The sequence below is a fragment of the Rhinolophus sinicus genome, linkage group LG02, assembly GCF_036562045.2.
Source record: "Rhinolophus sinicus isolate RSC01 linkage group LG02, ASM3656204v1, whole genome shotgun sequence".
NCBI lineage: Eukaryota > Metazoa > Chordata > Mammalia > Chiroptera > Rhinolophidae > Rhinolophus > Rhinolophus sinicus.
In genome coordinates, this window is record NC_133752.1 from 122159035 (window position 1) to 122181910 (window position 22876).

A 22876-nucleotide genomic window follows, 5' to 3' on the forward strand; every position below is an offset into this window, starting at 1 on the left:
CAACACACTTCTGGTATGTCTCTCAATTTATCACAAACTCTATCATATTTAATCAATCCTAGATGATTAAAGAGGTACTTGAGTGTTGATATGCTTCTTGGCCTTGGTTACACATATTGAAAATCAATAGAGTAGTATAGACACACAGGTTGCAAAATATTGGTCCGAATCAGTCACTTCATTATATACCTTAAAAGTTGCTTTCCTCCAGAAATTGTAACAGCGCGCTGTTTTTTTTTTTCCCCCTATTATTATAAGTATGAAGCAAGTATTTGACATTTCAGCCATTTAGGTAAACTTATTTTTATCTTAACTAACTAATAAGAAACTTGGTCTGCTCTATTTTTTTTTTTAATGTTTCAAACCCTCCCTTGACTGACAGTTCTTTGAGACCAAAGTATGAGTCATATTTATGTTTGTCTCATAGCAATTAATGCAATGTCAGGTCATAAATACTTGTTGAATGAATGGAAATGAAATTGACACAATTTGTTTTATATGTGTTCTGCTATATGTTTCACTAATTTTTAAAATGTGAAATCAATTCAATAATTATTTAATGAGTGTGTAACTTGCACAAGAAACTGTTAAGTAAGTGTTTATAGGTGCCTCACATTTGGTTTCAGATATTAATTCCATAGACAGAGTTTTGTTGAGAAGTATGAGTTTTACCACTTTCCGCATTCTGACTGTCTGGTTCTGTTGAGTAGTTATAAATGCTGTTTAATGAATAAGCTTTCCTCTATAACGAAAACAAGCAAACAAACAGTATGTATACACATATGGTCTATAATTTGTTTTGCTGTTTCAAAGATAATTTATTATATCAAAACATAATATGATTTGGAGTAATAAAGGTATCTCTTGTTTGAACAATTAGTATGTGCTAAATAATGACCTGAATAATTTGTATAACTTATTTATTTTTAGAATAGCTTTCCTCCTTGCAGTTCTTTCAGTTTTCGCTTCACACATTTTGATGCTATGATGTTAGGCACATACCATTCAGATTGTAATATTTCCTTGGTGAATTCTCCCCTTTATCATTATGCAATATTCTTCTTTAACCCTGATAATTTTTTTTGCTCTGAAGTCTGCTTTGTCTGAAATTAATATAGTTACTCCCACTTTCTTTTTATTAGTGTTAGCATGGTATATCTTTCTCTGTTCCTTTATTTTTAACCTATATGGGTATTTATTTTAAAATATGTATTTTGTAGACAACATTTATGGGGCTTACGATTAAGTTTGTGAACTTGCTACCATGTGCTTACATTGGCAACATTGTACAAACAGCTCAGTAAGGTTCCATAACCTTGGTATATCAGTGTATCACAGCTGTGTTCGTTCGACATGTGGTGGTGTCTTGCTGAATGACATTCATTATTGTTGTTGAGTGTTGTTGTTTGCTGTCAGGAGAACGTCTGAGCTTGAATTAGAGCAATGAACAAACATTAAATTTCTTGTTAAACTTGGCAAGACTGGAAGTGAAATCAGGGACATATTAGTCCAAGTTTATGGGGATAATACCATGAAGAAAATGGCAGTGTAGAAATGGGTTAAACCTATTTCTAAGGGGAGATAATGCATCACTGATGAAGAGAGGTCAGGGAAGTCAGTAATGAGCAGAACTGAGGAAAACATTACAAAAATTCATCAAATTGTGTGTCAAAATCGTTGACTGACTGTGAGAAGCATAGCAGACCAAGTAAACATTGATAGAGTAACAGTTAGGAAAATCATGGCATGAGAAAGGTCTGTGCAAAAATGGTCCTGAAGGAGCTCACTGATGAACAAAAGCAAAGAGGAGTCGAAGTTTGCCAAGACCTTTGGAAGAAGCAAGACAATGTTTTGGGCCATGATATCACGGGTGATGAAACTTGGGTGTACCAATATGCCTCTGAAACAAAGTGTCAAAGTGTGCAATGGAAGACAGCCAGTTCTCCATGAGCAAAAAATTTCTGTCAATCCAAATCAAGAGTCAAAATGATTTTGCTAACCTGTGTTGATATCAGAGGGATCATTCATTATGAATTTGTACCAACTGGACAAACAGTTAAACAAGTTTACTATTTGGAAGTGCTGAAAAGTTAGATGAAAATGACCTAAACTTGTTGCCAGTGATTTCCTGGTTCTTGCGTCACGACAGTGCACCAGCTCACACGGCACTGCCTGTAAGGGAGCTTTTAGCCAGTAAACAAATAACTGTATTGGAACACTCTCCCTACTCACCTGATCTGGCCCACAATGACTTCTTTCTTTACCCAAAGATAAAGGAAATATTGACAGGAAGACATTTTGATGACATTCAGGACATGAAGAGTAATAGGACGACAGCTCTGATGACCATTTCTGAAAGAGTTTCAAAATTGCTTTAAAGGGTGGACTAGGCTCTGGCATCGGTGCATAGCTTCCCAAGGGGAGTACTTCGAAAGTGACCATAGCAATATTCAGCAATGAGGTATGGAGCACTTTTTGTAGGATCAGTTTGTGAACTTAACTGTCAGAACTTTATATATATATATATATATATATATATATATATATATATATATATATACACACATACATATATATGTATGTATATATATACATATATGTATGTATATATATACATATATGTGTGTGTATATATATGCATAATCAGATATATTGTTGCTATTATTTTGAACAAACTGTTATCTATCAGATCAATTCAGAATAAGACAAGTAGAAGTTTTTATTTTACTTTCTCTTATTTTTTCTTTGATGTTTTCCTTTGTACATGTAGATCTGAGCTTGTGACCTATATCATTTCCCTTGTCTCTAAAGAATTATTTTTAACAATTATTGAAAAGCAGGTCTGCTGGCAACAAATCCCCCCAATATTTGTTTGTGAATCTTTTTATTTCTCCTTCATTTTTGAAGACTAATTTTGCTGGGTAGAGTATTCTAGGTTGTTTTTTCTTGTTGTTAATTTTTTTTTTTCCTCTAGCATTTTAAATATTACTCTCTACTCTCTCCTTTCTTGCATGGTTTCTAAGGATAAGTTAGATGTAATTCTCATCCTTGGTCCTCTATAGAGAAGTGTTCCACCCCACGCTGGCTTCTTACATGTTTGATTATCTGTGGTTTTAAAATGATGCCTAAATGTAGTGCTTTTGTTGTTCTTTTCATTCATCTCACTTTGTGTTCCTGGATCTGTGGTTTAGTATGTGACATTAACTTGGGGAAAATTTCAATTATAATTGTTTCAAATATTTATTTTGTTGTTTTCTCCTTCTGACATTCCTATTATGCATATTACACCTTATATAGTTATTCGAAAGTGTTTAGATATTCTGTTCTTTTGTTTTCCATCGTTTTCTGATTGCTTTTTGGTTTTGTGGGTTTCTATTGAGATAACCTCAAGTTCAGAGATTCTTTCCTCAGCCACGTCCAGTCTATGAATAAACCCATCAAAGACATTCTGCATTTCTGTTAATGTTATTTTGTTTATTTGTTTATTTTTGTTTTTTCCTCTCTTTGGTTCTTTCTTAGAATTTCCAACTCTCTCCTTACATCACCATCTATTCTTACATGTGTCTAGTTATCTATTAGAGCCTTTAGTATATTAATCATAGTTGTTTACATTTCTGGTCTGTTAATTCCAACATCTTTGCTATATCTGCATCTAGTTTTGGTGTTTTCTCTGCCTCTTCAAAACTGTTTTGTTGTTGTTTGTTTGTTTGCTTTCCTTTTAGTATGTCTTGTAATTTTTATTCATAGTCAGACATTATGTAAAAGGAACTTCTATAAATAACCCTTTAGTATTGCAGTCATAAGGTACGTAGGCAGGGAAGCATTCTGTGGTCTTATAGTTAGGTCTCAGTCTTAGTGGGCTTGTGCCTCTTGACTGTGAGCTTCTCATGTGTTTCTGTTTCCCCCCTTAAGTGGGAAAACCTGGCTAGAGGGGACTAGGGTTGATTACTTCCCTTCTCCCAGATCAATTAGGCTCTGATGAAACCACCATGGGTTAGGCTCTGATTAACTACTTTCTTCAGAGGGCAGACCTTGTTATGAAGAACAGAATTCTCTGGTGTGTTTTAAATGGCTTATTTTCCCTTCCCCTTGCCAGAAGCACAAGCAGATCCCCCACCCCGCATCCCAACCCATACTGACTGTGAGAACCTTGTAGAACTCCAGGAGATAAAATTCACTGGGTTTGACTGTAGTTTTTATCGTGCAGACTTGTTTATACTGAGCCTTCTGCAATTCCGGTTGCAATTCAGGTTTTCCTGCCAGTACTGATTCCTGTGGATGTTTCAGGCTGTAGATTTCGGCTCTGGTAAGTTGTGATTCTCTATATCTGCGTATCAGTCTCTCCAGTTTTGGAGGCAGCAGTGTGCTCTGAGACCTCACTTCTCCCATAAATCTAAGAAGAGTTGTTGATTTCCCAGTTTGTTTGACTCTTCACTTGTTAGGGTGGAGTGGTTTCTTTCAAAGTTCTTACAGGCTGGACGGGAAAACAGAAGTCCTTCAGTTGTTTTCTTAAAAACCTAAATGTAGTGTTTTTGCCTTTGGTGTCTCCTACAATTCCAATATAGTTATATCATATTTAAAACTTAAATAAGTAGTAGTAGTAGGAGGAGTTTTAGCAATAATTTCCTTTCGTTTAAATAACTTTTAGTTTTCCTTGCCTTAATAAGCACCCTCTTTTTATTTATTTTTATTTTTATTTTTTAATTTAATTTAATTTTATTTTATTTTTTATTTCCTTAGTTTTCTACCATCTTTCTCTAATTTGGACATCAACTTTCTCAGAAAACTCCACTTCCCTTCAATACGTTCAAGCGCCATCAAATAATATTTCAGTTTTATTTTTAATTACTTTTTATTAAAATAGCCCTCCTGGAGAATGCTGTCTTTTTTTGTTGTAATTTGTACATGATTACCATCTGGGCCTGCTACCTAGTTGTCATCCTAAGAGTCCCTTTAATCATCATCATCTGGAAAGTTTCCATGGCCTCTTCCAAGTGTTAGTTCATCAATTTCCTCAATTCACAGTTTCCTCTTTCTTGCTTTACTCATTGCTCTGATAGAGCACATCCTGCAGCACTCCTGAGAAAATCTGTGGAAGTTTTTTTTATGAGTTTGCATGTCTGAAGATGTCCTGTCTTATTACTTCAGACTTAATTGGTAATGTTGATGTGTAGAAATTTCTGTGTTGAAAATAATGTTGTAAGCATCTACAGTTCCATTGTTTTCTTTCTCTGCTTTGCTATTGAGAAGTCTGGTGCTGATCTGATTCCTGATTTTTTTTTTTTTTTTTTATGAGACTGTATTTTTTTCTTTATTCAGAGTTGTAGGATCATATCTATATCCCCAGTGATTTTAAGTTTCATGAAAATGTGTTTTAATGTGACTCTTTTTCATCCATTTTGCTGGGTACTCATGGGTCCTTTCAACTTAGAAATATGAGTCCTTCCAGGACTTTTATTCCATTAATTACATAAGACTGAAAAATGACTCTGTCTCCATTTGGGAAAGAATTATTGTGGAAGAGCCTGGGGTCCCTAGGGACATTTTTGTCAATGCCATGATTTTACTTTTAAGGTCCTTAGGCATAACTTGTGTGAAGTGAAATATGAGGCAATTTTTTTTTCCACACTGTATGGGCAGACTAAACAGAGGCAAATATGAGGTTTTAATTAGAGTAATTGGCAATTAATGAAGGACTTAATTCTGTATCAGGGACAGTATAGGAGGATGAGTGAGTTAATTGAGCATGAAATAATCTTAGCAGGGCTGATGCAGCCTGGCCTCAAAAAGGATGGACTCTAAGGCCACATCTGTGCTCTACATTATGGGCCACAACTGTGACCCACAGGAGATAGCCATTAGCTGGTTCGTTCTGAGATCTAGAATTTGGGGGTCATTTAGCAGCCTGGCCACAAGTCAGACTGTGTACCTCAGTGTAGTCTACAGTACAAAACAATGTTACATATTTTTAGTCATGTGTCTATTTCCAGCATCTTCTTAATTGATTCTGAATTTAGGATGGTGGAGAGGTAGTGACATCTCCCTTCTAACCTACAGGCAGTGCTGACTTTCTGTTAGTCACAGCCAAAAGCAAGAGCAGAAAACATTTCTGGCAGAAAATATTTCATTGTTATCGCCTATGTTTTCACACTGTTCACTTAGTGAATTTTTGTATGATTTAACCTGGAATGAGTTAGGATGGTATTCATATCTACAATTTCAAAGATGGACAGTTGGAGATAGTAGATTAATATGCCAGTTATATCACACAGGCTTAAGTCACATCTACTTGTCATTTATCTTGACAAGGTATAAGGTTCCTATAGCCTTTATAGCAATCGTTTACCTTTGGTGAGTTGATGGATTAAGTTGAATAATGAGCTCCTGTACAATGATCATCCAAGATCTGGTCGAAGGTCATTAATTTATGTTGCTTCTCTACAGTGTCCTGAAACAATGGCTGTAATTTAATCACTTTTTTAAAAATGGCTAGAGACAGCACCAGGTTTTATCTATTGTGGTGACCATGGTTGTAGAAGTACTCTGTTACTGTATCATGAGAGATACATTTTGTAATATTAGATAGTAGCAAAAATAGTAAAAAATGTACATGAATACAAAAGAGGTTACCTAACAAAGCATGACAAAAAAATAAATTTTAATTAGAAAGTTATTCTTGCCCTACAGTGATGAAGACAAGGAAGCATTTAAAAAAGGCTGAAATTATGTCAGACTTAAATGAATAGCTGGAAACAACTTCTGCTGACAGATCATCAGGAAACAAAGAAAGATTTGAAACAGATCATCATGAAACAAAGATTTTAAAGTATATATATATATATATATATATATATATATATATATACACTTTACATATATATACTTTATATATATACATATATATACTTTAAAATCTTTGTCTCATGATGATCTGTTTTATCATTTATACATATATATATGTATAAATGATGTCAAATGTAAGGAGAGAGAAACGTGTATGTTACAGGTATAGTACTAAGTTAGACATTTAAAACAATTGTTAGAATGCTTTAGAGTGTCTATAACTAGCTTCTTACTAATTGTCAATTATTTAAAACTTCTCATTACATGTATTTAATTATATACACAGAGAGACAAATATATGCACTTCATTATAGAAACTATAACAAAGGATTTTATCCTCACTTGCAACTTCAGAAGTGTATGTTATAATCCAGCTTTATTACAGATGATGCTTAATTCTGAAGATATGAGTTCTGCTATACATTTGAGCAAGTACAATTAAATCAATGCGTATCTCAGGCACAAAGCTTGGTTTATGAATATAGTTCTATGGAATCATGAGGTCTGTAGAAAAATTGGTCTGTTATATCTGTCTTAGGGTTGGTTTTCACAGGATCTATTCCCACCCAAACACAGATACTGGGACCTTTTATTCCACAGGGCTACTATCCATTTAGGTAGCATCCTCTCAGTGGGCTTGAGTGCATCCTGGATCTTTGAAAAAGAGTATCAGTGTAGGACATTTACGGCGAGTTTCAGTATTGTCTTGTGGCAAGAGAAGGCATCACTTGTACCACATTATGTGCAGGAGAAATTTTGTCTCACAAGTGGATTGATCTGTAGATGTTGTCTTAGCAGATCAGAGTCTGCCAGCTCTAACACCCAACGTTGCTGGGCAGTCTCTGAATGCTGACCCAGCTCCTCCTCGCATCGTTGCCCTACTTCTACTCCTCTTGTCTTCCTCAACCCCCACTGATCATGCACTTTCCTCCTTGGACTTACTAGGCATGTGATGTCCATCTCTTTACCTTGATGATGCAAAGTAATCTAGATTTGCCTTTATTCATGTTCCAAAGTACCATTTGACAAACAAACTATTTGCTGTTTCCTTCACAGACTTCACTTTAGATTTTTAGAACACTTTTTACTTATTTCAGTGAAATCTGATGATGTACATTAAAACCTTTGGCTCACATATCCAAAATATTTTGGGCAATGATGTGTAAGCCTGGCTAGAGAGACAATCATTTAAGGAGGAACATACACCAGTGCCACCATACTCAGATTCTCAGGCAAGTAGTTTGATTGGGACTTATCTTAGTTTGTTTAATATGCTATAACAAAAATACCATAAACGAGGTAGCTTATAAACAATATAAATTTATTTCTCATAGTCCTGGAGGCTAGAAGCCCAAATCAAGACACTGGCTCATTCAGTGTTTGTCAAGGACAAACTTCTTGGTTCATGGACAACTATTCTATCTTTTATTGTAAAGGGGTAAGAGGTAGGTAACTCTCTGGGGTCCTTTCTATTATAAGGAAACTAATAATAATCCCAAAATTCCCACATCCTAATATCATCACATTGGGCATTAGGTTTCAACATAGGAATTGTGGGGTGTGGAGATCATACAAATATTCAGTCCATAACAGGACCCTATATTCTGGCATTTCCAATTTTGAGATTCAAATAAGCAACCATGACTGAAAAATAACTGGTGTATAGTGTAAATGTAAGAACCCTTTTGAAAGTCTTAACATTGACCTGCCTTGGAGAGCTGTTGTAAACAAACAGACAATTAGATAGTAAATATAAACTATTTGGCACTGAGCCTAACACAAATTAAATACTCAAACCAGTGATGGTGATGGTTATATATATATATATTTACTATTATAATAATCCTAATTCTCCTTGTGCTAAAGTGGATTTTTCTGAATGATTTGAAGACTCTTCTGCTACAAAGTTATAGTATGGTATAAAATACTGTACATAATTAGTTGTCGTGTCCAGCATGACACGGGCAGTGAGTGAACAAGAAGGGGCAGCGAAGGGTTAAGAAAGAAACAAAAGTCAAGAGATTTATGCACTAGGGCCCAAGGGTCTCACAGCCTCAAAGGATCCTGAGAGCCCCGAATTGGGCCACCTTGTGGCTTTTATTGATGTACACTCAAGGAAGTAACATTGTTTTCTCTATGATCTGTGAATTTTATACATTATTCTAGGAAACTGATTCAAACGAATCACCCTTGCCTGCAAGCGGCCGGAACAGAAAGTCCCGGGATGTCTTAGTAATTGTTGTACATACCTCCCCAAGGGACAAAATCTTTATGCTGAAACTTACTGATATGAATAGATGTAGAACTGATGTTATCACATTCTTGAATCACTCACTTCCCAAGCAGGTTGTGGGAAGGAATATAGCCACAGAGGCAGAAGCTCTCCTTAGCCGGGGGAAGGTGGGGTTCTATGCCCACCTCTGTCAACCTCGTGAGTTCTCCAGATGGCCCCTATGCTACTGTGCCTGACTTAGGTTGTTCCTCCCTTGAGGAAACTTACCCGTCATTAACTAACCAGCCATCCTTTGGGGCCAAACAGGGAGACATAAGGTGTAAGCACAAAGGTGAAGCAAAGTTCCTGAAAGGATCCATCTCACAGACTCTCCTTTCTTTAGGGTTAGGTACGAAGGGACAGACGGGTAGGCTGCTGCATGACAACAATTAGAAATCTGTTTCTCACTATCTTTCGTATATAGATATCATATGTATAAAGCAGTGTTTTGAGCATAGTGAGTTTTACATGAATAACTTTTTTCTCTTGTCAAATATAAGGCAGTTGTGTTCCGTTTTTCCTCATCAAGATCTAAATTCAATTCTAAGTTTCTATGAAATTACTGCTGTGCCATATTTGTCAAGATGGGAATAGTAAGCCTTGATGGGATCTGATTTCGGTAATATGACACAAAAGGTGATGAAATTGAGGTGGAAGAAAAAAGTCACAGTGAATTTATAAAATTTTATATGAGGGACCAATCAAAATATATTTATAAGAAAGCAAGTGAAATATCCTTAATTAAGATGTAGTTTAAAAGCAAAAACAAAAAAAAAAAACATATGTAGTTTTTCAGAGAAGATGGTGAAAAACAAATCCTTTTGCCCACTGATCTTTAGGTCTTCAAAAGGGAACCTGGTAAAATAAATTAGCGTATGTTTTAAATCAAGATATCTTCCATGATAAGTTAATGTTTTCAGTTTACTCTTAAAAACAACACTCTAAGTCACTAAAATTGCATGAGATTTTTGCCTTCATATTGGAGAATTAATATGTATTTAACATACAAGAGGGGAGATCTTTGTTTACCCTTATTTAGTCACTTTCTCCTTCTCTAGAGTAAAATTTATTGAAACACAAACATAGTCAAACATCTTGGAGATATTTATGCTCAGAAAATAAAGGTGATATGACCTAATAATTCTAAGTATTTTCAAAAATTTATCTGCACAGGAAATAGAAATAAAGATAATATACTAAAGCTGCCACACAGTAGATTTAAGGTAGACATAAAGAAAAAAAAATGACAGTGAATATGACAAAGTATAAAAAAAGGAATATAAGCAAGGTCAATAAATAGATATCTTTTCAGATTTAGTTATGCCTAGAATTTAGTGGATGGAAAATATAATTCTCACATATCTCTTACTGTACAAGTGAGTTAGCATTGATTCAGTCAGTTATTTTGAGTACTGTTTGCATTTTACAAAAAGCAATATAAAAGTCTTTATGATACAAAATAAAACCATTTCTTATAAATAAATTAACCTCTAAAATAAGTCTGGAATGAAGCATTTGAGAATTGTGTTAGCAACAGATAATATTTTGAAATCAGACATTTTAAGATGATTTAAATAATTCCTGCTTTTCAAGAAGTTTTAATAAATACCTTTGAGCATTTATTCTTCTTAAACTGAAAAGTTACCTAATATGAGCATTGTTGCATATAAGTTCCTTATTTACTTGGCATAATATATCTCTTTAAATAATAATAATAAAAGGACAAAATAATGTATTAAGAGTATTAGCGGCCATGTAAACAGAGTTGCCATCTTGTGGATAACTCAGCAATAGGACGGTTAATGGTGCAAGATGTAGTAATATGCTATATTCTAATATTCCTAACTTCTCAGCATAACTAATAATGTTTAGAAGATTTTAAAACCTCTTTAAATTCCTAAGTACTGCCTATAAATTTATCACCTGAAAGACATGTTTATTTCTTCTAAAGTTAGTATTAACCTAACGCTATATCCTAATTTATTAGTGGGTACGTTGGGAAACATTGGAGGCTGGTTTCTCCAGTTTAATTAGCCTCTAGTGCTGATTTGTTTTGCTAATATAAATATTAATTTAACTACAAAATTGATGTAACAGAAATAATTGTCAGGCAATTAAATACGGCAATGATTTCAGCTCCTGGGAAATATATAGTATATAAGTATTGTAATAAAATTGACTCTGGGTGGTGAACAAATAATGCAATATATAAACAATGTATTATAGAAATGTACACTTGAAACCTACATAATTTTGCTAATCAATGTCACCCCAATAAATTTAATAAAAATTTTTTTAAAAAGGTATATATTTGGCTTGAAACTCAAACATCTACTTCATTTGTCAAAAATATTTTTATAGACTTCATGTTCTTCATATCAGGCAACATTTACTAATAGATTAATTCCTGTAGTTTTTTTTCTTCTTCCTTTCCCCTTATATATTCCCCTTATATTAAGCCTGTACGTAGCTGTTAAAGTTAAAATATTTATCAGTTCTCTGGAACTCACAAGTGTTTCCTGTCCATTTTAGATAAAAGAATGTAAAAAAAAGAAATGAAACAATGTCGATAAATTCATTATAAATGTAGTGTTTTTCATATTACCTTTTTTTTGAAATTGGAGATATTTTTAAAATCCTGACAAAAATGTATTTTATTTCTCTACTCGTATATAATAAATAGTATACTCAAAGAATGGCATCATTCTTTCATTTTCTTGCAGTCTCTTAATGTTGCAACATTTTTACATTTAGGATGTTTTTTTGCAGTATGTAATCAGGTTGGATTTTTTTATCATTAGGTTGGTGCAAAAAGTAATTGCGTTTTTAAAGGTTTAAAATAATTGCAAAAAATGCAAATTTTTGCACCAACTTTTGCACCAACCTAATATATAGAAGTTTATAATAATAATAAGGATTTTCATTTCTTATCATCAGTGTTTACGTTACATATCCACAGTCTTATTCTCAGGTTTAACCCATATGCATGCGGAGACTGAATACCATTAGACACTTAAAAGGACATATGGCAAATAAGTTACTGGAAGGCCCTGATCTTAAATATCTCTTCTCTTCCTAAAGAGACATTTCAAAGAATTACTAAAAACTTCATAACTTCCACTATCAGTAATTTTAGATGATTACTGCCCACCATAAAGAAATATGTTTTCTGTTGTTATGTGTAAAATGCTGTACTAGAATAATCACACTGAATTCTCTACGTAATACAGAAGGTGCCAAAAAAGTATACACATTTTAAGAAATGAAAACAGTATTAAAATTGTAATATTCAATACATACTGATAACAAAAGATGAATACAAGTCACGTTTGACTTCTGCAATTACAAGAGGTGCTCAAAGTGGTTACCATCAGCATCCAGATACTTGTGATGACGGCAAACTACTGCTTGAGTAATGTTGACCAAACTGTCAACTTGTATACATTTTTTTTTGGCACACTCAGTATATTATATGCTGTATTTATCTGAAACTTTTTTGAGTGTATAGATGTAATTATTTAAAACTAAAATATACACTCTGTCCTAATGAATTATAATAAAATTTGAATTGACAGTGTATGGAGTAAAGAATCATTAATTATTATAAGGCATCATTAATTTAAAACATTTCTATTATATTTTCCTTCTATTCCTTCGCCTAGGAATTAAATTACATTACATTAATTTTCCTATTTTGTACACAATTCAAATACTTATGTTTTCATATTGTATAAGTGAACTCCCTTAAAATTTTACTGATGCATTGCTTAGTCTTGAATTTGTGTAATATTACACATTACAATCTTATTCTTAAAAAATTGTATTTACATATTTTAATAACACAAAATTAGGGTCTTCTACCAAGGCATCCACTCATGAATGAAGCATGTGAAGGCTGTGGGTGTTTGATATGCAGTGCCTGCCGGGCATAGGTGTATTCATACTCCCCAGTCCTCAATGTGCCCTGTGTCTGTGTGGCAGGGCAGTCCCCAAACACAAAACAAAATGAGAAAAGTTACGATCTGTGTTTATTAAAATCACCAGAATATACATTTATCTTAAGAATTAACTGAGTTGCTTAGTAGTTGGGAAAAAAAATTTAACTGAAACATATATATGATTCAATTAATTATATAACAGCAAGATTTCTACATGCAACAAAATATTATCTAATTTTGTTAGTTATTTATCTCTGCTATTACATATTTACACCTTTAAAATTTTATATAATGTATGACAGAGAGGAGCATATTTTATTTTATAAGTAATTATTTTCTCCATGACATATTTTTTTAGCAATTACAATGTCTTAGCTTTATCATTTGTTTACCTGAAATACCGTTGACATTCCCATTGTCCAAATTCATCTTTCTGATCTGTAATTCAATTTTATAGCATTTTGAACAGCAATGACTTTTTTTATACACAGTTCCATCTAAACTCCCATGTTTTAGGCAGAAATAAATGAACAGTGTCTTTCCCACCAAAGTACATTTTGACAAATAGTCTGCTTGAGTCTAGATTCTTGCGCTCGACTAATATAATTAGATTACAAATAATACTGGGAGGGGTAACAAATTCAAAAAGACCACTAAATGAGTCAATTTTATAAATCAAGTTATTAATCAATTTTATAAATCAACTTGCAATAGAATTTTGTAGTAGAAATTTTAAGGGTTTAGGATAATAATAGTTCTTCATTATTTTGAAGGCACTGGATCAACTCTTTTAAATTACCCAAATGCCTTTAAAATAAACGTGTTTGAACTTCTGCATAACAGCAATATTAACCGCATTTTATATTTATGTATATTTTAAATTTTGTATATTTGTACATTGTCTCATTTCGTTTAATCCATGCTTCAACTTTTTTTTCCCTGTAGATAACATTTTCATTTGCCCCTAGATCACACACTAACTTATTACTAAGACCAATAAATAATCAAATCTGTGTTCACGAAAGTTAGAACTTGGGAGGAAATTTTGAACATATGCTCTATGAAAGTATCTTTTCATATACTTTCAACTTTAAGAACTTTCATTGAGCTGTACAATAAAACCAATTTTCTGTCATTGGAAATGTGGAGAGATTATAATAACTATTTGTCCTGAATCCATTATTCAGGACATGAACCAACATAAAGGCATACAAGGACACTGTTTGACCTCCTTTCCCTAAAATTGGAGATGGGTGAAGCAAATTGCGCTCACTCTCTCCAGGTGGTTCTACTGTTTGTATGCTAAGCTGCACAGTTTTGAAAGGACTCGCCCTGGGATATGACTTGGCTGAATTTAGAAGGAGCTGGTCATTGAATAGCTCTGCTAATTTTTGCATCTCACAGTTATGTGGCTGACAGCTCCTTTTGGTGGGGAAAGCTTGGATATATTTCAAGGTGATTGTAGTTTTGGCCCTCTGGCAGCAAAGTGCTGTAACCAGCTTAGCCCATTATCATCCTCTCCCACTGGATTTAATCTTGGGGCGAAGTCTGGGGCTTTTGTCAGGATAGAGGGTAAGGGACAGACAATTATTCCATGTTTGTACTGAAACTGAACAGCACTATATTATAAAGTAGACTTCAATTACTGAAATGAGTTTCTCTATAGTTCTAGTGACTTACAAATTACTCTTTGTGCAAACCACTATTTAACATTATTTTTTTAGTGATGTTATGCTTTTAATATCTCATACTTTAAGCTTTATTACACAAAACTTTGACCATACTATTTAACATTCAGGAAGTAAAATGCATTTTCATTTTTTTTATTTATTGTAGAAGATTTAAAAATACAGATGGCTGCTCTCACCAAAGTAATTGAAAACTCCACTGCACAGTTGTCTACATTGTAATTTTCCTCAACTCGACTTTCTTAATTTCATGGGGGTAGTTCTGTAAAATCAATGCAAAGTAATTAGAAAATTTAAAATTCTGGATGTTGTAATTACAGGAATCTCTTCCTTTAATATTCATTCTGTGGAATATCTTCTATAAATACTGTTCTTTAATAAGCATATTTGAAAGATAAAATTCCCACGGATCCTAATTAATTAATTATGTCAATGGGTCTTAGCATATTTGGGGCAGTATTTTCAGTTTGCTGTCCTTCAGTAGCTCAACGTCACTTTCACTTCCCTTTCAGCAAAAATTATAGTCAGAGATAAGCATTGCAATTTGCAGCTGACAGTTTAGGGTTAAGATATGATTCCAGGTAAAAGAAGCCAATGAGAGTACACCCAGTTGATGTTTGTGACATCATCTTCCAGTCGGAGTACACAGAACAGCTGAGGTAGCGTTCAGTTTCAGCCCCAGAGCCATTATGATGGATGTTTACATCTCTTCATTGAGAGCCAATTATCTCGCTTTTGTGTGAGGCCCAAGGATCACTCATGCTGCCAGGCTGCACACAGCACTGTTGGATCTAACTGAATGAATTGTTTTCCCTGTCTCTGGTAAGAGCCTCTTCTGTTTTACCTTCTCTTTCCAAATAAAGGTAGATGTAACAGAGGAGGCAATATAAGAAACTGGTGTCAGGGTCGAACAGGATTACTATCTAGGCTTTGAATGAGAGGAATGTTTAGCGTTATTAAAAGGAAGTGTGGATTTAGTAAAATGGATTGAAAAAGAGCTTGCTAACGTGTACCTGGCAAACTCATTTATAGTAGAAAATGAAAATCAGGCACATTCAGCGTTTCTGTAGAAAAAGGAAAGTAACTGCTAGTAGAGGATTGTTATTTTTAATTTTTTTTTTTAATGTATATGGATATGTATAGTACTTTGCTTCATCTCTGTATGTGTTGCTGTTAGTAGCAAAGAGTACAGGTAGAAATGATCAACCAAGTAGTATTGCTATAAATTGAAAATGAGTCAAAGTTTCTAATTGTTAAATGATAGTTCTTTGGGACAGTTTTCCGAAGTTGGATCTATACAGGAAAACACATTTTACCAAGTGAGCAAAGACGTTAGCTTCTGAAATGAAGTTGTAGTATTTTGTATGCATATTCATCATTTTAAAATGACAATAACAAACAGTTTTATGGAACATGGTTTATTTGTTTTTGTTTTTGTCTTTTTTTCTGGAATTAAGAGACATTAGAATCACTTATTACACTGAATGCTTTTAAATGTATAACAGAATACTGTGTTTTCTGTATCTGCAGAATATTGAAATGCTGAAAATAAAGTTTTCAGTTATTTAATTATTATTAGAAATATTTATATCTGAGGATCCTTATAGTATTGCAGCAAAACAAATGTACTTATAGCTGTTGAGTTGCTGTGGATATAGGGACTGAATCTGACAGGGATCCAGAAAAATCAGATATAATGCAAGCTTTTAATTGACTAAGAATGTTCACATGCTATCGAATGAAGAATTGAAAAACACTTTTATCTCCTCAAATATTGTTTATTATCACAATATAACAGTAGACTGTTATTTTAAATTAGCATGCAGTTATTTATGACATGAAGACACAAAAAAGTATAAATAGTTCTATTTCTAACATGTCCTCTTATTCTATCAGCATCTCCATTTCTTCTAGGGTAATAAAACTTTTGAATAATGACTTGTCTAGCAGGCTTTGATATGCTCATGATTTCCAGCTTTATTTTTACTGCTTTAACATCAAATACAGAGAGTGCCAAAAAAAAATGTATACACATTTTAAGAAAGGAAAAGAAAAACTGTATTAATTGCAATACTCAATATATACCAAGAACAAAAGATGAATACAAGTCACATTTGACTTCTGTAATTACAAGAGGTGCTCAAAGTGGTTACCATCAGAGTCCAGACATTTCTGAATATGGCAAACTACTGCTGGAATATAGATAACATCTCTTAAAATGTGTGTACTTTTTTGGGCACCCCTGCTATTTTTGCCTGTGCAAACCAGTAATTTAGATAATTAGAGATGAGGGTTTGGAAATGCTTAAGTTGTGCTTGAAGACAGCAGGGTTTTGTCAGCTATGTCACACTTCTCTGTCTTTAAACCAGCCCAGTCCTGTTTGGCAGTGTTTGACATTACTGTTGTTCAATTTGTCTACTTCAGTCAATTCAGGTCTGAACAAAACTGATTTTATAGAAAGCGTCAGATGTGTATTAATGAAATGTAAGGGATTGAGCTTTGTTTTCTCAAGCAAGACAACATAATAATCCAGTAAACCTCAAAAGCTTACACATACGTATCTGGAATTCATTTTTGCAGGGAGATATGTGTTGGTTATTCTGTGAATTTCAAAATCTGAAAGTGGGAATCCTAAACTTTGGTAATACGAACTTGAAACCATAATGATTCACCATTTTGAAATGATTTTTTTTTTTTCCCCTTAAGTACTTTAAAGTGGAGTTGAACAACCCAAAGGTATTGACTGTCGTTTTCACAGGTGATCAATCTTGACCAGGGAAAAGCGTTTGTTTTCCAACAATTAGCTCTGTAAAAATCTATGTATATCATTCTGTCAGCAATGAAGAAAACCTTACTCAAGCAATGGACAGTCTAGACATTTACGATTGCATTTTCTGCAGTGTACAAATGATTCCCTCAGTCTTAGTTTCTCTAATCACAAAAATTCACTGCTTTGGTAGTGACTACAGGGTTAGAGTTGCTTATCTCTTTGTTTTCCTTTGAAGAACTTTACACGACATGGATATACAGGATATGATCTACCTGGATGGTGGACTTCATTGATAGAAAGTTTTCACTATTTTATTATTATTTTTTTTTTTAAAGAGAGGACATCAGTGGAATCATAGCAATTGTCCATGCCACACACTCCCAAGGAAGAATTCTTAGTTCAGGGAGCCATAGGTAGAAGATACATGTATCACTGTGTTCCTTGTTCCCTTTCTAATACATATGTCCTTTGTCTGAGTTAAGCATTTTTTTTTTCTTTTGCACTTTTGTTCTCTGTATCATCTTATCCAGTTATTTGCATGTGGTTCACCAAGTTAAATGTTACTAAGTTACTGGTTTTACAGGTATTTTAAAGCAATGGAAAATTTGCAGTGAGGAAAATATTTATATTAACCCTTCTGAAGTTCTCTGCATCTCCCAGAGGCTGAGGGTGATATATTATTTTCTTTTGAAAATTGTTCCTCAAATTATATCATTATTTCTTTCAAAATAACTTTTTTCCCTCTTGTGTGCTCTCCTAGAGCTTAGTTTAGATAAGCACCTTCGTTAGCCTCTTTTAATAATTTGAATGCATGATACCATTTAGTTTTCTACTTTCTCAGTTGAAGTACTTGGATATGTCATAAATTCTATGCTTATCTTAACAATGTGAAATTCTGGACTGTCACAGCCAACTTTTAAGTTAAATCAAGAATATAACAGACATGATATCATTTTAGTTTGGGCTTATAATTATATGTTAATGCATGGATCTTTAGGTGTACATTTTGTGTGCATAAACATAATGTTTATATGTATTTTAAAATTTAAAAGGTGTCTCATAGATATCATATCATTCATTTGTAACAATTGGTCTGTGGTAAAATAATTAATATTATGCTGCTAGGATATGAGGTTTTTTAATTGGTTGCCAAAGAACACCTCATCAGTAAGTCAGTAAATGGAGAAGTCAGAATCAGAAACAAACTTTCAAATTTTAATGCCCCAGATCAATCAATCAATCAATCAATCAATCAATCAATCAATCCATTAATCCCTTTTCTCTCTTCCCCTACCCCCATCTTCCTCCATATATCTGGCTATCTACCTCGGGTTTTTTTGTTGTTATTGGTTTTTCTTTTTTCTCTTGTGTACTCTGTGCCAAGCACTTTTCTAGGTACTTGGATTTATTTTTAACTAAACAGTATAAAAGATCCTTGCTCTGGTGTATGTTATATATATTTTTTTCTATCTGACAAACTCTGATCTTTAAATTAACTAAACGTAAAATGTATTTCAAGGTGTAACTGAATAAAACAGAGAACTTGCTAGGAATAGGAGTTGAGAGATGGACTTATTTGCATTTCTTGTATTTCTATATATCTTTACGTTCTCAGGTATGTTCTAACCTGAAAATGGATTTGTAAATACTTTACATTTGGGTATTATAAAAATGTCTATTGATTAATTTATAACTCATCTTTGGTTCTGAATGTGACTGTTGCAATTTACCAAAATGAAATGCTTGAATTACAATGGATTGAAAAAAAATATTTTTGGACAAAGTGATCTTGTACATTCAAGAAATCTAGCTACATGTTTATCCTCTACTTTATAATAGTCTTTGACAGTCATAATGCATTGAATTTACAGTTGGTTGGCGTTACATAGTGTTTCGGTGGTATAAAGAGAAGAGTGAGAAATGGATGAATTTTATCTTTTCTTTTAAAAAAGTTAAGAATATCTTCCAAATGATAGTAGTTTGTATTTGAAAGAAACAAAAAAGAAATAATCTGAAATTTAACAACCATTTCTGCAGTAGTTTGGCATATATTAATACTAGTCTTAGGATCATTGAACTGAAAGGATATTTACTACCCATTGAATTTATTTACACATGCCCAGTGACTTAAAATAAAAAAAATAAAAAAAAGGAAGCCTGAAGTCTAACCTCCTCAGAGAAAATCAATCTGTACATAGAACCTATCAGTTGAAGATAAACCATTTTTAGATGGTATCATTTAATTAGCCAATGAAATATCTATCTTGTGACATATATATAAATTGTAAAACAATTCAAAGTTGCCTACACACACTTGATTCAGCACAAATTTACTCGTATAATATTACATAATAATAAAATTATATCCCTGAATTAAGACCTTTGACTAATGTGCCTTTGAAATGAGCAGAACGAAGGAGTAAAATTAGAACGCAGTAATTAAGGGTATGAATTAGTTAAATTCAAGGGATATTAAGCCATGGTGTTTTGACAAAAAGTTTTACAAGATACTAAGCCTTGAATTTAGCTACTATTACCTAATAATATTCCAGAATTAATTTTGTTAGTGTTTGTAATGAAAACTATACACTGACATCAGATTGGGTTTTTTAAATGCAAAATCTACTACAAGCGGAGGATTGGTTGCTTGTTCTGTGATTCTGATTTCAGAGGCAAGGAACTGAATACAGTGTAAGGCATTCTTGGTGACAGTCCTCATTCAGAGTGACTCTCTACCCATATGCCATATGCCACACTGTGAAACTCTCAGCGGTGGACCATAGCGTTTGAGTCAATGTGAAAAGTGTAGTTTTGCTAAGATGACACATACTGCCACTGCAGTCAGTCAGATGAAATATTGAGCTGGATGAAATTTATAATGTGGGGTAGAGCATGATAACATCCGCTGTGATTGATAGAGAAGCTGGGTGAAAAGATAAGTTCCAGCAACTTTTCTTAAATGTAAGTGCATAAGAGAGTGTGATCGGATGGGCAAACGTTCTGACCTGTAGAGCAATAAAGAGCACGTGCTTTCAAAGGTGTTTTTTGTTTGTTTGCATGCACTATGGTAAAAATATGGTTTCTGAGAACATACTACCTGAGGTTAATTTCTTTCCCACCCCATTCAGGCCTTATTTTTTCATATAAAAACTGGCAGAAGTAAAAGTACCTAACTCATAGGGTTGTTGTGCAAATTTAGTGAGCTTATCAGTGCAGAGAACAGGGACTGACACATATTATAATGTGCTCAATCAGTTCTGCCCTCTTTTAGTGTTTTCACTGTTCCTGATTTGCTTAGCATTGTGTGTGTGTGTGTGTGTGTGTGTGTTTTAATCAATTAGGAGTTTCATTAAAAACCCTATTTACAAATATAAAAAACATGATATACCATGAACACAAAACCTTTGGGAAACGGTCATACTAATTACTCTTTAAAACTTGACGTTGATTTCACGAGTTTTGAGTACTAGATATAGCCTTATCAGTTACTGCATATAAGATTTCTGATATTTCTTAGATTTCACATTTTAAATGTGAAAAATGAATTAAATAAAATTGGACTAAATAATTTTAGGAGCTATTCGAACTGTAAAATGATATAATATGGGAGATATGTATGCATGTGTGTGTGTCTATATACAAATGGTGCCGGAAAAATGTATACACATCTTAAGAAAGTAAAACTGTATCAAAATTGTAATACTCGGCATATACTGATAAGAAAAGATGAATACAAGTCACGTTTGACTTCTGCAATTACAAGAGGTGCTCAGAGTGGTTACCATCAGCGTCCAGACACTTCTGATTACAACAATCCACTGCTTGAGCAATGTTGACCAAAGTGTCCACTTGTATAAATTTCTTTGGCACCCCTGGGATTATATATATATATATATATATATATATATATATATACATTCAAATGGAAAATCCTGTAGTTTTCTCCTTTACATTTTACTCAATTTACTCTACTTGCTTTATGTTTTATTCCATTTTTTTTTTTTATGATTTGATGAGCGTTTGAAATGTGTAGTGCTAAAAGGCTTTATTTGTTCTTATACATGTAGAGATCAACCCTCTCCTATGTTTCAACAATAGCTCATTGTTTCACATGGGTGGTGAAGTGGAGATAAGACTACTGTCCTCTAATTCGGCTGTTCTCTCTCCCTAAGACACTCTGAAAGGCAAAATAAGAGTCTTTTGATTTCTAAAATCTGTGTGTGTGTGTGTGTGTGTGTGTGTGTGTGTGTGTGTAACTTTGTTTGTTTGATTTTTTTTGTTTTTTTTTTAGTGCATCATCTACCATGTGCCCAGTCTTATATCAAAAGAAACAAACAAAAAAGGATAAATAAAATTATCTTCCTTATAGTTTATAATCTTGTAAAATCAAAGTGTTAATGTAAGTGTAAAACATAACAGAGCAATACTACCTATCATTTCACTAACATATTCTTTCTTATCTTATAAATGCTCTGACCCATCCACAAATTATTTCAAGCATAGGCACATGGTTATTGAGCACTTATGACATGCCAGCAATGAATAAAGCACTGTTGCTGATCTCAAAGGGCTCATGGTCTAGAGATCAACACAAAGTTGAACATAAATAATTATAATACGTTGAGATAAGTTTTATATTAGAGGTTTAAACAGAGTGCTGAGGAATCATAGACAAGGAATGATTATTCTATCTGTAAAAATCAGAACATTTTTTCCAAAATAAGCTGTCAGTAGAGTTTTTAAAAATGAGTAGAAAATTTTCCAATTTGAGACCAGCAAAGGATATTTCAGACAGAGTGGCCTCCAGTATGTACAAGGTCAAAATGGGAGGAGAGAAAACAGTGTGTTCAGGTAAGGATTGGTGTTTATGACTGGAGGCAGGATGAGAGGGAGCCAAAGTATCAGAAGAGATGCTGGTTGTACAAAACCAGGAGGGACAACCTGGTCATAATTGTATAACTATAGGCCTTGGTTGGAAGGTTAAATTGAATTTTTCTAAATGTATACACTATGGAAAGTCTATAATGAGATAGAGCACTGTGGTTTCGAGTAAATGTGGAAAGCTTCCTAAAAGAAACAGAAAGCAAGATTAACCAAGGCAATTTAAAGTAGACTGACCCATCAAAGGAGAAAAATGGCCAAGAGAATCCACTTCATTAGATTTCAAATAGCATTATCAAATTCCCCATTCTATTAATTTATTTTAAATTATGGATGCTATCCAATGAGATGGCTAATTACTCAAGAATACAGAGGGAGGCAACAACCCATGACACAATTGAGGAGAATATCAGAATTTGGGGTAGAGTCCTTGAGTCAGTAATTATTCACTCTTGATGACCTTGACCACACATCAGCTAATGAG

At 33.5% G+C, this 22876-nt stretch overlaps 1 protein-coding gene across 2 annotated transcripts in view; it reads left to right on the forward strand.

Moving 5' to 3' along the window:
• MGAT4C (MGAT4 family member C) overlaps window positions 1-22876 on the forward strand; it is a 667922-nt gene that overhangs the window by 458963 nt on the left and 186083 nt on the right. The window contains exon 1 of one of the 2 annotated variants that reach the window (XM_019754917.2): window positions 15396-15563. The exons of the other annotated variant lie outside the window; for it this stretch is intronic. The gene's annotated coding sequence lies outside the window, so the exon portion shown is untranslated. Of the gene's footprint in view, window positions 1-15395; window positions 15564-22876 lie in introns of those variants that run through there. 2 annotated transcript variants of the gene reach the window in all.